This window comes from Triticum urartu, chromosome 4, assembly GCF_003073215.2.
Source record: "Triticum urartu cultivar G1812 chromosome 4, Tu2.1, whole genome shotgun sequence".
In the NCBI taxonomy this organism is placed as follows: Eukaryota; Viridiplantae; Streptophyta; class Magnoliopsida; order Poales; family Poaceae; genus Triticum; species Triticum urartu.
Window position 1 is genome coordinate 491,483,907 of NC_053025.1, and position 15,136 is coordinate 491,499,042.

Here is a 15,136-nt window from a genome sequence, read left to right on the forward strand (position 1 = left end):
AATTTCCATAAGAATTGTTGTAGGAATTACCATAATTATTAGAGGGATTACTAGGATAAGGCCTAGGATTGAAATTTCCTCTATACGCGTTGTTACCAAAATTGTTCCTACCAACAAAATTCACATCCATAGATTCATTATTATTCTCAATCAAAGTAGACAAGGGCATATCATTAGGATCAGAAAACACTCTTATAGCAAATAATTTCATAAGTTCATCCATCTTTCCACTCAAAACATTAATTTCTTCTATCGCATGCACCTTTTTATTAGTAGATCTTTCAGTATGCCATTGAGAATAATTAACCATAATATTATCTAGGAGTTTAGTAGCTTCTCCTAAAGTGATTTCCATAAAAGTGCCTCCTGCGGCCGAATCTAAAAGATTTCTAGAAGCAAAATTCAATCCGGCATAAAAAAATTGTATAATCATCCACAAATTCAAACCATGAGTAGGGCAATTACGTATCATTAATTTCATTCTCTCCCAAGCTTGTGCAACATGTTCATGATCAAGTTGCTTAAAATTCATAATATCGTTTCTAAGAGAGATGATCTCGGGAGGAAAATACTTAGAGATAAAAGCATCTTTGCACTTATTCCATGAATCAATACTATTTTTAGGCAAAGACGAAAACCAAGATTTAGCACGATCTCTAAGCGAAAAAGGAAATAGCTTCAATTTAACAATATCATTATCCACATCTTTCTTCTTTTGCATATCACACAAATCAACGAAGCTATTAGATGGGTAGCGGCATCTTCACTAGGAAGGCCGGAAAACGGATCTTTCATGACAAGATTCAGCAAAGCAGTATTAATTTCACAAGATTCAGCATCGGTAAGAGGAGCAATCGGAGTGCTAATAAAATCATTGTTGTTGGTATTGGTGAAGTCACACAATTTAGTGTTATCTTGAGCCATCGTGACAAGCAAGCAAACTAACACACAAGCAAACAAAAAGCAAGCGGGCAAAAAGAGGCAAACGGGAAAGAGAAGGGAGGATAGAGAGAGAGGGCGAATAAAACGGCAAGGGTGAAGTGGGGGAGAGGAAAACGAGAGGCAAATGGCAAATAATGTAATGCGGGAGATAAGGGTATGTGATGGGTACTTGGTATATTGACTTTTGCGTAGACCTCCCCGGCAACGGCGCCAGAAATCCTTCTTGCTACCTCTTGAGCACTGCGTTGGTTTTCCCCGAAGAGGAAGGGATGATGCAGCAAAGTAGCGTAAGTATTTCCTCAGTTTTTGAGAACCAAGGTATCAATCCAGTAGGAGGCTACGCGCGAGTCCCTCGTACCTGCACAAAACAAATAAATCCTCGCAACCAACGCGATAAGGGGTTGTCAATCCCTACACGGCCACTTACGAGAGTGAGATCTGATAGATATGATAAGATAATATTTTTGGTATTTTTATGATAAAGATGCAAAGTAAAATAAAAGCAAAGTAAAAGCAAAAGGAAATAACTAAGTATTGGTAGATTAATATGATGAAGATAGACCCGGGGGCCATAGGTTTCACTAGTGGCTTCTCTCGAGAGCATAAGTATTCTACGGTGGGTGAACAAATTACTGTTGAGCAATTGACAGAATTGAGCATAGTTATGAGAATATCTAGGTATGATCATGTATATAGGCATCACGTCCGAGACAAGTAGACCGACTCCTGCCTGCATCTACTACTATTACTCCACTCATCGACCGCTATCCAGCATGCATCTAGAGTATTAAGTTAATGAAAACAGAGTAACGCCTTAAGCAAGATGACATGATGTAGAGGGATAAACTCATGCAATATGATGAAAACCCCATCTTGTTATCCTCGATGGCAACAATACAATACGTGCCTTGCTGCCCCTACTGTCACTGGGAAAGGACACCGCAAGATTGAACCCAAAGCTAAGCACTTCTCCCATTGCAAGAAAGATCAATCTAGTAGGCCAAACCAAACTGATAATTCGAAGAGACTTGCAAAGATAACCAATCATACATAAAAGAATTCAGAGAAAATTCAAATATTGTTCATAGATAGACTTGATCATAAACCCACAATTCATCGGTCTCAACAAACACACCGCAAAAAGAAGATTACATCGAATAGATCTTCCACAAGAGAGGGGGAGAACATTGTATTGAGATCCAAAAAGAGAGAAGAAGCCATCTAGCTACTAACTATGGACCCGTAGGTCTGAGGTAAACTACTCACACTTCATCGGAGGGGCTATGGTGTTGATGTAGAAGCCCTCCGTGATCGATGCCCCCTCCGGCGGAGCTCCGGAACAGGCCCCAAGATGGGATCTCGTGGATACAGAAAGTTGCGGCGATGGAATTAGGGTTTTGGCTCCGTATCTGATCTTGGGGGTATAGGTATATATAGGAGGAAGGAGTACGTCGGTGGAGCAACAGGGGGCGAGGGTGGAGGGCGCGCCTGGGGGGTAGGCGCGCCCCCTACCTCGTGGCCTCCTCTTTTGTGTCTTGACGTAGGGTCCAAGTCTCTGGGTCTTGTTCGTTGAGAAAATCACGTTCCCGAAGGTTTCATTTCGTTTGGACTCCGTTTGATATTCCTTTTCTTCGAAACCCTGAAATAGGCAAAAAAACAGCAATTCTGGGCTGGGCCTCCGGTTAATAGGTTAGTCCCAAAAATAATAATAAAAGTGGATAATAAAGCCCAACAATGTCCAAAACAGTAGATAATATAGCATGGAGCAATCAAAAATTATAGATACGTTGGAGACGTATCAATCACCTACATTAAACTCACGCTTTTGTATTCTTTTGTCATGCCATCTTTTAACTTTTTCTTTAAACAATTTGGCATTCTCATAGGCTTGGGTTCTCCATTCATCAAGTGAGCTAATGTCAAATAATCTTTTCTCACCGGCAAGTTTGAAATGTTGAGATCTTTAATAGCACCTTGTCACTTACCTCTCGAACTAGAACATAAGGCTTATTGGGCTATTAAAGATCTCAACTATGATTTCAAACTTGCCGGTGAGAAAAGATTATTTGACATTAGCTCACTTGATGAATGGAGAACCCAAGCCTATGAGAATGCCAAATTGTTTAAAGAAAAAGTTAAAAGATGGCATGACAAAAGAATACAAAAGCGTGAGTTTAATGTAGGTGATTGATACGTCTCCAACGTATCTATAATTTTTGATTGCTCCATGCTATATTATCTACTGTTTTGGACATTATTGGGCTTTATTATCCACTTTTATATTATTTTTGGGACTAACCTATTAACCGGAGGCCTAGCCCAGAATTGCTGTTTTTTTTGCCTATTTTAGGGTTTCGAAGAAAAGGAATATCTAACGGAGTCCAAACGGAATGAAACCTTCGGGAACGTGATTTTCTCAACGAACAAGACCCAGGAGACTTGGACCCTAACGTCAAGACAGAAAAGAGGAGGCCACGAGGTAGGGGGGCGCGCCTACCCCCCCCCCCCCAAGCGTGCCCTCCACCCTCGTGGGCCCCCCTGTTGCTCCACCGACGTACTCCTTCCTCCTATATATACCTACGTACCCCCAAATGATGAGATACGGAGCCAAAACCCTAATTCCACTGCCGCAACTTTCTGTATCCACGAGATCCCATCTTGGGGCCTGTTCCGGAGATCCGCCGGAGGGGGCATCGATCACGGAGGGCTTCTACATCAACACCATAGCCCATCCGATGAAGTGTGAGTAGTTCACCTCAGACCTACGGGTCCATAGTTATTAGCTAGATGGCTTCTTCTCTCTTTTTGGATCTCAATACAATGTTCTCCCCCCTCTCTTGTGGAGAAATATTCAATGTAATCTTCTTTTTGCGGTGTGTTTATTGAGACCGATGAATTGTGGGTTTATGATCAAGTCTATCTATGAACAATATTTGAATCTTCTCTGAATTCTTTTATGTATGATTGGTTATCTCTGCAAGTCTCTTCCAATTATCAGTTTGGTTTGGCCTACTAGATTGATCTTTCTTGCAATGGGAGAAGTGCTTAGCTTTAGGTTCAATCTTGAGGTGTCCTTTCCCAGTGACAGTAGGGGCAGCAAGGAACGTATTGTATTGTTACCATCGAGGGATACCAAGATGGGGTTTTCATCATATTGCATGAGTTTATCCCTCTACATCATGTCATCTTGCTTAAGGCGTTACTCTGTTTTCATTAACTTAATACTCTAGATGCATGCTGGATAGCGGTCGATGAGTGGAGTAATAGTAGTAGATGCAGGCAGGAGTCGGTCTACTTGTCTCGGACGTGATGCCTATATACATGATCATACCTAGATATTCTCATAACTATGCTCAATTCTGTCAATTGCTCAACAGTAATTTGTTCACCCACCGTAGAATACTTATGCTCTCGAGAGAAGCCACTAGTGAAACCTATGGCCCCCGGGTCTATCTTCATCATATTAATCTCCAATACTTAGTTATTTCCTTTGCTTTTACTTTGCTTTTATTTTACTTTGCATCTTTATCATAAAAATACCAAAAATATTATCTTATCATATCTATCATATCTCACTCTCGTAAGTGGCCGTGTAGGGATTGACAACCCCTTATCGCGTTGGTTGCGAGGATTTATTTGTTTTGTGCAGGTACGAGGGACTCGCGCGTAGCCTCCTACTGGATTGATACCTTGGTTCTCAAAAACTGAGGGAAATACTTACGCTACTTTGCTGCATCATCCCTTCCTCTTCGGGGAAAACCAACGCAGTGCTCAAGAGGTAGCAAGAAGGATTTCTGGCGCCGTTGCCGGGGAGGTCTACGCAAAAGTCAACATACCAAGTACCCATCACATACCCTTATCTCCCGCATTACATTATTTGCCATTTGCCTCTCGTTTTCCTCTCCCCCACTTCACCCTTGCCTTTTATTCGCCCCTCTCTCTATCCTCCCTTCTCTTTCTCTATTTGCCTCTTTTTGCCGCTTGCTTTTTGTTTGCTTGTACGATCGTTTAAGGTAATACTAGCCGTCGACCCCAGATCTGGTTCTTTTAGTGGTGCGGTGGATTCGTTTGGAGAGGTTGTGATCTGTTTGTGGTTCGGATTTGTCTTATATGTGTTTTGTCGTTGTGTCGCTGGAGAGAGGGGTTGGTTGGATAGTTTGCTGCTATATTGCCTCTTTTTCTTTACTTGCCTTTTGTTTTTGTTTGCTTGTGTGTAGTTTGCTTGCTTGTCAGAATGGCTCAAGATAACACTAAATTGTGTGACTTCACCAATACCAACAACAATGATTTTATTAGCACTCTCCGATTGCTCCTCTTACCGATGCTGAATCTTGTGAAATTAATACTGCTTTGCTGAATCTTGTCATGAAAGATCCGTTTTCCGGCCTTCCTAGTGAAGATGCCGCTACCCATCTAAATAGCTTCGTTGATTTGTGTGATATGCAAAAGAAGAAAGATGTGGATAATGATATTGTTAAATTGAAGCTATTTCCTTTTTCGCTTAGAGATCGTGCTAAAGCTTGGTTTTCGTCTTTGCCTAAAAATAGTATTGATTCATGGAACAAGTGCAAAGATGCTTTTATCTCTAAGTATTTTCCTCCCTAAGATCATCTCTCTTAGAAACGATATTATGAATTTTAAGCAACTTGATCATGAACATGTTGCACAAGCTTGGGAGAGAATGAAATTAATGATACGTAATTGCACTACTCATGGTTTGAATTTGTGGATGATTATACAATTTTTTTATGCCGGATTGAATTTTGCTTCTAGAAATCTTTTAGATTCGGCCGCAGGAGGCACTTTTATGGAAATCACTTTAGGAGAAGCTACTAAACTCCTAGATAATATTATGGTTAACTATTCTCAATGGCATACTGAAAGATCTACTAATAAAAAGGTGCATGCGATAGAAGAAATTAATGTTTTGAGTGGAAAGATGGATGAACTTATGAAATTATTTGCTAGTAAGAGTGTTTCTTCTGATCCTAATGATATGCCCTTGTCTACCTTGATTGAGAATAATAATGAATCTATGGATGTGAATTTTGTTGGTAGGAACAATTTTGGTAACAACGCGTATAGAGGAAATTTCAATCCTAGGCCTTATCCTAGTAATCCCTCTAATAATTATGGTAATTCCTACAACAATTCTTATGGAAATTATAATAAAATGCCCTCTGATTTTGAATCTAATATTAAAGAATTTATTACTTCGCAAAAGAATTTCAATGCTATGATTGAAAAAAAAGTGCTTAAGATTGATGAGTTGGCTAGAAACGTTGATAGGATTTCTCTTGATGTTGATTCTTTGAAACTTATATCTATTCCACCTAAGCATGATATCAATGAGTCTCTCAAAGCCATGAGAATTTCCATTGATGAGTGCAAAGAAAGAACCGCTAGGATGCGTGCTAAGAAAGATGCCTTTATAAGAGCGTGTTCTTCTAGTTGATATGAAATAAAGATGAAGATCTAAAAGTTATTGATGTGTCCCCTATTAAATCTTTGTTTTGCAATATGAATCTTGATAATGATGGGACTGAATATGATCCACCTTTACCTAGAAGGCGTTCCAAGAATTCGGAGTTTTTAGATCTTGATGCTAAAATTGATAAAAGTGGGATTGAAGAAATTAAAACCCTAGATGTTGCTAAACCCACTATTTTGGATTTCAAGGAATTTAATTATGAAAATTGCTCTTTGATTGATTGTATTTCCTTGTTGCAATCTGTGCTAAATTCTCCTCACGCTTATAGTCAAAATAAAGCGTTCACTAAACATATCGTTGATGCCTTGATGCAATCTTATGAAGAAAAACTTGAATTGGAAGTTTCTATCCCTAGAAAACTTTATGATGAGTGGGAATCAACTATTAAAATTTAAATTAAAGATCATGAATGCTATGCTTTATGTGATTTGGGTGCTATTGTTTCCACGATTCCAAAGACTTTGTGTAATTTGTTAGGTTTCCGTGATTTTGATGATTGCTCCCTAAACTTGCACCTTGCAGATTCCACTATTAAGAAACATATGGGAAGAATTAATGATGTTCTTATTGTTGCAAATAGAAATTATGTGCCCGTAGATTTTATTGTTCTTGACATAGATTGCAATCCTTCATGTCCTATTATTCTTGGTAGACCTTTCCTTAGAACGATTGGTGCAATTATTGATATGAAGGAAGGAAATATTAGATTCCAAATTCCGTTAAGGAAAGGCATGGAACACTTTCCTAGAAAGAAAATTAAATTACCGTATGAATCTATTATGAGAGCCACTTATGGATTGCCTACCAAAGATGGCAATACCTAGATCTATCCTTGCTTGCTATGCCTAGCTAGGGGTGTTAAACGATAGCGCTTGTTGGGAGGCAACCCAATTTTATTTTTATTCCTTGATTTTTGCTCCTGTTTAGTAATAAATAATTTGTCTATCCTCTGTTTTGGTTGTGTTTTTTGTGTTTAATTAATGTTTGTGCCAAGTAGAACCGTTGGGAAGACTTGGGGAAAGTCTTGTTAAACTTGCTGTAAAAAACAGAAACTTTAGCGCTCACGAGAACTGCTGTCATTTTTATTTGGAAAGTGATATTTAGTTAATTCTTTTCGTAGATGATTAATAGATAAATTCCTCGCGTCCAGCATATTATTTTAGAATTTGTGGGGTTCCAGATCTTGCGCTAGCTACAGATTACTACAGACTGTTCTGTTTTTGACAGATTCTGTTTTTCGTGTGTTGTTTGCTTATTTTGATGAATCTATGGCTAGTAAAATAGTTTATAAACCATAGAGAAGTTGGAATACATTAGGTTTAACACCAATATAAATAAAGAATGAGTTCATTACAGTACCTTGAAGTGGTCTTTTGTTTTTTTTTGCTAACGGAGCTCACGAGATTTTCTACTTTGAGTTTTGTGTTGTGAAGTTTTCAAGTTTTGGGTAAAGATTCGATGGACTATGGAACAAGGAGTGGCAAGAGCCTAATCTTGGGGATTAACAAGGCACCCCAAGGTAATATTCAAGTACAACCAAAAGCCTAAGCTTGGGGATGCCCCGGAAGGCAACCCCTCTTTCGTCTACTTCTATCGGTAACTTTACTTGGAGCTATATTTTTATTCACCACATGATATGTGTTTTGCTTGGAGCGTCTTGTATGATTTGAGTCTTTTCTTTTTAGTTTACCACAATCATCCTTGCTGTACACACATTTTGAGAGAGCCATACATGATTTGGAATTTGTTAGAATACTCTATGTGCTTCGCTTATATCCTTTGAGTTACATAGTTTTGCTCTAGTACTTCACTTATATCTTTTAGAGCATGGTGGTGGATTTGTTTTCTAGAAACTATTGATCTCTCATGCTTAACTTAGATTATTTTGAGAGTCTTAAATAGCATGGTAATTTGCTTAAAATCCTAATATGCTAGGTATTCAAGATTAGTAAAATTTTCTTATGAGTGTTTTGAATACTAAGAGAAGTTGGATGCTTGATGATTGTTTTGAGATATGGAGGTAATAATATCAAAGTCGTGCTAGTTGAGTAGTTGTGAAATTGAGAAATACTTGTGTTGAAGTTTGCAAGTCCCGTAGCATGCACGTATGGTAAACGTTATGTAACAAATTTGAAACATGAGGTGTTATTTGATTGTCTTCCTTATGAGTGGCGGTCGGGGACTAGCGATGGTCTTTTCCTACCAATATATCCCCCTAGGAGCATGCGCGTAGTGCCGAGGTTTTTGATGACTTGTAGATTTTTGCAATAAGTATGTGAGTTCTTTATGACTAATTTTGAGTCCATGGATTATACGCACTCTCACCCTTCCATCCTTGCTAGCCTCTCCGGTACCGTGCATTGCCCTTTCTCACATTGAGAGTTGGCGCAAACTTCACCGGTGCATCCAAACCCCGTGATATGATACGCTCTTTCACACATAAACCTCCTTATATCTTCCTCAAAACAGCCACCATACCTACCTATTACGGCATTTCCATAGCCATTCCGAGATATATTGCCATGCAACTTTCCACCATTCTGTTTATCATGACACATTCATCATTGTCATATTGCTTAGCATGATCATGTACTTGACATAGTATTTGTGGCAAAGCCACCGTTCATAATTCTTTCATACATGTCACTCTTGGTACATTTCATATCCCGGTACACCGCCGGAGGCATTCATATAGAGTCATCTTTTGTTCTAGTGTCGAGTTGTAATCATTGAGTTGTAAATAAATAGAAGTGTGATGATCATCATTTTCTAGAGCATTATCCCAAGTGAGGAATTATAAAAAAAGAGGGAAAGGCCATATAAAAAAAGGGAGAAAGTCCAAATAAAAAATGAGAGAAAAAGAGAGAAGGGACAATGTTACTATCCTTTGCTACACTTTTGCTTCAAAGTAGCACCGTAATCTTCATGATAGAGAGTCTCTTGTTTTGTCATTTTCATATACTAGTGGGAATTTTTCATTATAGAACTTGGCTTGTATATTCCAACAATGGGCCTCCTCAAGTGCCCTAGGTCTTCGTGAGCAAGCAAGTTGGATGCACACCCACTTAGTTTCTTTTGTTGAGCTTTCATACATTTATAGCTCTAGTGCATCCGTTGCATGGCAATCCCTACTTCTTGCATTAACATCAATCGATGGGCAACTCCATAGCCCATTGATTAGCCTCGTTGATGTGAGAACTTCTCCTTTTTTGTCTTCTCCACATAACCCCCCTCATTATATTCTATTCCACCCATAGTGCTATGTCCATGGCTCGCGCTCATATATTGGGTGAAAGTTTATAGGTTTGAGATTACTAAAGTATGAAACAATTGCTTGGCTTGTCATCGGGGTTGTGCATGATGAGAGCATTCTTGTGTGAGGAAAATGAAACATGACTAAACTATATGATTTTGTAGGGATGAACTTTCTTTGGCCATGTTATTTTGAGAAGACATAATTGCTTAGCTAGTATGCTTGAAGTATTATTATTTTTATGTCAATATGAACTTTTGTCTTGAATCTTTCGGATCTGAATATTCATGCCACAATTAAGAAGAATTAAATCAAAATTATGCCAAGTAGCACTCCGCATCAAAAATTTTGTTTTTATCATTTACCTACTCGAGGACGAGCAGGAATTAAGCTTGGGGATGCTTGATACGTCTCCAACGTATCTATAATTTTTGATTGCTCCATGCTATATTATCTACTGTTTTGGACATTATTGGGCTTTATTATCCACTTTTATATTATTTTTGGGACTAACCTATTAACCGGAGGCCCAGCCCAGAATTGCTGTTTTTTTGCCTATTTCAGGGTTTCGAAGAAAAGGAATATCAAATGGAGTCCAAACGGAATGAAACCTTCGGGAACATGATTTTCTCAACGAACAAGACCCAGGAGACTTGGACCCTACGTCAAGACACAAAAGAGGAGGCCACGAGGTAGGGGGCGCCCCTACCCCCCAGGCGCGCCCTCCACCCTCGTGGGCCCGCTGTTGCTCCACCGACGTACTCCTTCCTCCTATATATATACCTACATACCCCCAAATGATCAGATACGGAGCCTAAACCCTAATTCCATCGCCGCAACTTTCTGTATCCACGAGATCCCATCTTGGGGCCTGTTCCGGAGCTCCGCCGGAGGGGGCATCGATCACGGAGGGCTTCTACATCAACACCATAGCCCCATCCGATGAAGTGTGAGTAGTTTACCTCAGACCTACGGGTCCATAGTTAGTAGCTAGATGACTTCTTCTCTCTTTTTGGATCTCAATACAATGTTCTCCCCCTCTCTTGTGGAGATCTATTCGATGTAATCTTCTTTTTGCGGTGTGTTTGTTGAGATCGATGAATTGTGGGTTTATGATCAAGTCTATCTATGAACAATATTTGAATCTTCTCTGAATTCTTTTATGTATGATTGGTTATCTTTGCAGGTCTCTTCAAATTATCAGCTTGGTTTGGCCTACTAGATTGATCTTTCTTGCAATGGGAGAAGTGCTTAGCTTTGGGTTCAATCTTGCGGTGTCCTTTCCCAGTGATAGTAGGGGCAGCAAGGCACGTATTGTATTGTTGCCATCAAGGATACCAAGATGGGGTTTTCATCATATTGCATGAGTTTATCCCTCTACATCATGTCATCTTGCTTAAGGCGTTACTTTGTTTTCATTAACTTAATACTCTAGATGCATGCTGGATAGCGGTCGATGAGTGGAGTAATAGTAGTAGATGCATGCAGGAGTTGGTCTACTTGTCTCGGACGTGATGCCTATATACATGATCATACCTAGATATTCTCATAACTATGCTCAATTCTGTCAATTGCTCAACAGTAATTTGTTCACCCACCGTAGAATACTTATGCTCTCGAGAGAAGCCACTAGTGAAACCTATGGCCCCCGGGTCTATCTTCATCATATTAATCTACCAATACTTAGTTATTTCCTTTTGCTTTTACTTTACTTTTATTTTACTTTGCATCTTCATCATAAAAATACCAAAAATATTATCTTATCATATCTATCAGATCTCACTCTCGTAAGTGTCCGTGTAGGGATTGACAACCCCTTATCGCGTTGGTTGCGAGGATTTATTTGTTTTGTGCGGGTACGAGGGACTCGCGCGTAGCCTCCTACTGGATTGATACCTTGGTTCTCAAAAACTGAGGGAAATACTTACGCTACTTTGCTGCATCATCCCTTCCTCTTCGGGGAAAACCAATGCAGTGCTCAAGAGGTAGCAGTGATTATGTATTGCTATACAACTCTCGTTTAAGATTTTTTGCAGGAAAGCTTCTATCTAAATGGGAAGGTCCTTACATTATCGAGGAGGTCTATCGTTCCGGTGCATAAAAATCAACAACTTCGAAGGCACAAATCCGAAGGTGGTGAACGGTCAAAGAATTAAACATTATATCTCAGGTAATCCTATAAATGTTGAAACCAATGTTATTGAAACCGTAACCCCGGAGGAATACATAAGGGACACTTTCCGGAATGTTTTAGACTCCGAAAAGGAATAGGTATGTGGTACGGTAAGTAAACCGACTCCAAAACAGTTCTAATGGCAATTTTTCTCCATTTTGGAATATTTAGAAAAATAGAAAAATAAGAAGCAGTCTGGGAAGGACACGAGGGTGGAGGGCGCGCCCCCTACCTCGTGGGCACCTGTGCTCTTCGGACTCCATTTTCTTACACATTACGTATTTTGGTCGGTAAAAATTCATTATATAATCTCGCGGAGGTTTTGACTCCCGTATCATGCAAATATCTCTCGTCTTTGTTTCGAGTTGTTTTTTGACAGATCTAGGTCATCATGTTTTCTTCAAGTGCCCCCAAGGACAAGTTTTTCGAGAAGGTCATCAATCCCTACCTCGCGGAAGTGCTCCAACACCCTGAAACCATTGAGATGCGTGAGGGGGTGCTGCACATCCGTGATGCTGAGGGACCAAGGAGGACCAGAAGCGTGGAGACAAGGCTCGAGGCAATGGAGCAACAAGTTTTCAGGTGCCAGGAGATGGTGGAGCATGGACTTGACTCCAATCACATTATGATCACGGAGTTAACCAACAACCACAAGCTGGATGCCAAGGACATTGGGGAGGCCATCTTCAAGCTTCACGAGAAAATCGAGCACCTCCAAGCCCAGATCTATGACCTACAAAACCAAAACTGTGAGTACGAGTATAGATTCAAGAGGATGAGTTTGGCTGCAGATTTGAGGATTCAGGAGACTTGGTCATCCTTCTCTGATGGCGAGCCTGTGCCTTGGAAGAAGGACGACAAGCCTACATCATCAACAACCCCATCCTCTCCTCCAACAAAGAAGAATTGAGTATCTGGTATGGGCACTCCCCTTGGCAACTGCCAAGCTTGGGGGAGGTGCCCCGGTATCGTATCACCATCACTTTTATCTTTACCATTTTTCTTACTTCGATCGTTTTGATAATATCTTGATCTAGTAGAATAAAGTTTTAGTATGATCTAGTTGTGAGTTTTTCTTTATGATCCTTCTATGTAATCGAGTCCATGAGCTATATATATAATAAAGATTAGTGTTAAGTCAAGGGCTTGATTATTTGCCATAATCTTGAGTGAATAAAATAAAAGATAAAAGAAATAAAAAGAAACAAAGAGATCATATGGATCTTATGGAGAGTAATGAGCTCACATAGAAAGAGTATGATGAATAAAAGTTGTTGAGAGTTGACAAACATAGTTTTGGTCATCATTGCAATTAATAGGAAGTAATAAAGAAAGAGAGGTCTTCACATATAAATATACTATCTTGGACATCTTTTATGATTGTGAGCACTCATTAAAATATGACATGCTAAAGAGTTGGCGTTGGACAAGGAAGACAACGTAATGGGTTATGTTTTCTTACATCTAAGAAAAATTATATTGTCATGGATCATCCAACATGATTGAGCTTGCCTTTCCCCCTCATGCTAGCCAAATTCTTTGCACCAAGTAGAGATACTACTTGTGCTTCCAAACACCCTTAACCAGTTTTGCCATGAGAGTCCACTATACCTACCTATGGATTGAGTACGATCCTCCAAGTAAGTTGTCATCGGTGCAAGGAATAGAAAATGCTCTCTAAATATGTATGACTTATTAGTGTGGGAGAAAATAAGCTTTATACGATCTTGTGATATGGAAGAAATAAAAGCGACAGACTGCATAATAAAGGTCCATATCACAAGTGGCAATATAAAGTGACGTTCTTTCACATTAAGATTTTGCGCATCCAACCATAAAATCGCATGACAACCTCTGCTTCCCTCAGCGAAGGGCCTATCTTTTACTTTTATCTCCTACCTTGCATAAGAGTCATGGTGATCTTCACCCTTCCTTTTTTAAAATTTTTATCTTTTGGCAAGCACAACATGTTGGAAAGATCCTGGTATATATGGCTAATTGGATGTGATTTTTCATGAACTATTATTGTTGACATTACCCTTGAGGTAAAACGTTGGGAGGCAAAACTATAAGCCCCTATCTTTCTCTGTGTCCGATTAAAACTCCATACCCATAAGTATTGCGTGAGTGTTAGCAATTGTGAAAGACTATATGATAGTTGAGTATGTGGACTTGCTGAAAAGCTCTTATATTGACTCTTTCCTATGTTATGATAAATTGCAATTGCTCCAATGACTGATATTATAGTTTGTTAGTTTTCAAAGAAGTTTATGATTCATACTTGAAATTGTGATTTAATTGTTACCCTAGCATAAGAGATCCTATGACAAGAATTATATAAGTTGCTGTTCTAAGAATGATCATGATGCCCTCATGTCCGTATTTTATTTTTATCAACACCTCTATCTCTAAACATGTGGACATATTTTTCAATTTCGGCTTTCGCTTGAGGACAAGCGAGGTCTAAGCTTGGGGGAGTTGATATTTTGCATCATGCTTTTATATCGATATTTATTGCATTATGGGATGTTATTACACATTATGTCACAATACTTATGCCTATTCTCTCTTATTTTACAAGGTTTACATAAAGAGGGAGAATGCCGACAGCTGGGATTCTGGGCTGGAAAAGGAGCAAATATTAGAGACCTATTCTGCACAGCTCCAAAAGTCCTGAAACTTCACGGAAGTCATTTTCAGAATATATAAAAAATACCGAGCGCAAGAACTTCACCAGGGGGGACACACCCTGCCCATGAGGGTGGGGGCGCGCCCTACCCCCTGGGCGCGCCCCCCTACCTCGTGGGCCCCCTAGTGGCCCTCCGATGTCCATCTTCTGCTATATGGAGTCTTTCGTTGAGGAAAAAAAATTATAAGCCAGCTTTCAGGATGAGACTCCGCCGCCACGAGGCGGAACCTTGGCGAAACCAATCTAGGGCTCTGGCGGAGCTGTTCTGCCGGTGAAACTTCCCTCTGGGAGGGGGAAATCATCACCATCATCATCACCAACGCTCCTCTCATCAGGAGAGGGCAATCTCCATCAACATCTTCACCAGCACTATCTCCTCTCAAACCCTAGTTCATCTCTTGTATCCAATTCTTGTCTCCAAGTCTGGGATTGGTACCCGTGGGTTGCTAGTAGTGTTAATTACTCGTAATTGATGCTAGTTGGTTTATTTGGTGGAAGATCATATCTTCAGATCCTATATGCATATTAATACCCCTCTGATTATGAACATGAATATGCTTTGTGAGTAGTTACATTTGTTCCTGAGGA